Raw genomic sequence first — 2,278 nt, forward strand, 5'->3', positions numbered from 1 at the left:
TTACTTAAAAATAAAATCTTAGGGGTGCCTGGGTGGCTCAGTCAGTTAAGCGTCTGCCTTGAGCTCAGGTCATGATCCAGGAGTCCCAGGATAGAACGAATTCAACTATTTAATTATTTAACTCCCAGCCCCTCATCGGGCTCCCTCCTGGGCAGGGAGTCTGATTCTTCCTCTGACCTTCCCCCATCTTGTGCTCTCTCTCTCACTCTCTCAAATAAATAAATAAAATCTTAAAAAAAAAATCTTTAAAAAATAACAATAGAGAAAAGCAGCAATGTCAAAGTTGGCTCTTTTTTTTTAAAAAAAGATTTATTTATTTGAGAGACAGAGAGTGCACAAGGGGGGGAGGGGCAGAGAAAAAGAGAGAGAGAAAAACCTGAAGCAGACTCCCTGCTAAGCACAGAGCCCAGCATGGAGCTGGATGCAGGGCTTGATCCCAGGACTCTGAGATCATGACCTGAGCTGAAATCAAGAGTCAGCCACTTAACTGACTGAGTCACCCAGGCACCCCAAAGTTGGTTCTTTGAAAAGATCAATAAAATAAACACTTACCAAGACTTATCAAGAAAAAAAGAGGGAAAAATAAGTTATCAATATCCAGAATAAAAAAGACGTCCTTGTAGTTTCTATGGACATTAAAAAGTTAAGAGGTATTTATCAACAACTGTTCAAAAACAGGCAAAACAAACTTATGGATACGAAGTCAGAAAAATGATTGAATTTTTGTAGAATAATGATTGAAAGGTCATTACATGAGGGAGGCTTCTCAAGTTCTTGTAATGTTTTATTTTCTTCATATGGATATTGATTACAGAGGCATGTTCACTTTGTGAAAATTTATCAAGTGTGTATGGCTTCTGCACTTTCTTGTACATATGCTATATTTTAATTTTAAAATTTTACTTAATAATAGGACATAGAGGTGAATATTTTAAGTGCTTATTTTAGGGAAAAAAAGGATTAATACTGACTTAAGCATCTCAAGAAACAGGAAAAAGGACAGCAAAATAAACCCAAATAAAGAAAAAGAGGGGTGCCTGGCTGACTCATTTGGTAGAGCATATAACTTGATCTCAGGGTTGTGAGTTTGAGCCCATGTTGGGCATAGAGTTAAATTTAAAAAAAAAACAGGGGGAGCGGAGCAAGATGGCAGAGGAGTAGGAGACCTGGATTTCATCTCCTCTCAGGAATTCAGCTGGATAGGGATCAAACCATTCTGAACACCTACAAACTCAACAGGAGATCGAAGAAAAGAAGAGCAACAACTCTCTGAACAGAAAAGCGACCACTTTCTGGAAGGTAGGACGTGCGGAGAAGTGAATCCGAGGTGATATTCGGGAGGATAGACGGCGGGGGAGGGGCCTCCGTCGGCCGCTTCTGGCAAGCGATAGAGCCGCGGAGCACAAAATCGGAACTTTTAAAAGTCTGCTCCGCCGAGGGACGTCACTCCAGTGGCTAAGCAGGGGGTGGAACCTTCCGGGACAGTGTGGTCTCAGGACCCTCGGGGTCACAGAAAGACCGGGGGTGCCTGAGTGCGGCAGAGCTCCCAGGTATCGGAGCGGGGAAGCCGGCTGCAGAGGCGGAGCCGAGGGGCGGGCTCTCAGCTCGGGGTTGCCATAAACCGTGATCCGCGGCACAGTCGGGCCACTGCTCCTCCAGCAGGGACCCAACAAGCGGCAGATCCGGGGAGACTCACCTTCCTTCCCCGGGAGGAGCTGCACGGGAGTGCACCGCAGGGATCTGCTGGGTTTGGAGACTCCACACAGGGTTGGTGCCAGAGATAGAAACGCGCGGTCACAGGCACAGTTCACCCACCCAAATGCGTGGGTGAACACGGAGTGCAGCCAGAGACCAGGGAGACGGGAGTAACTGACGGCTTTTCTCTCGGGGCTGACTGAGGAGTGGGGCCCCGAGTTCTCGGCTCCTCCGGGGCGGAGATTGGGAGGCCGCCATTTTCACTCTCCGCCTCCAAAGCTGTACGGAAAGCTCGCAGGGAACAAAAGCCCGGAGAGCAAACGCGAGCAGATTACTTAGCCGGGAGGGGGCAAGGGTGGGGCAATTCCGCCTCCGGCAGAGACATTTGGGAACCACGGCAACAGGCCCCTCCCCAGAAGATCAGCGAGAACAGCCAGCCAAGACCAAGTTTACCGATCAATGAGAACGGCAGAACTCCAGCGCTGGGGGAATACCGCACATAGAATTCACGGCTTTTTTACCATGATTCTTTAGTCTTTCAAGGTTAATTTTTTTTAACTGTCTTTTTTTCTTTTTTTTTTTT

Source organism: Mirounga leonina, unplaced genomic scaffold, assembly GCF_011800145.1.
Source record: "Mirounga leonina isolate KUSES-001 unplaced genomic scaffold, KU_Mleo_1.0 Mir_200, whole genome shotgun sequence".
In the NCBI taxonomy this organism is placed as follows: Eukaryota; Metazoa; Chordata; class Mammalia; order Carnivora; family Phocidae; genus Mirounga; species Mirounga leonina.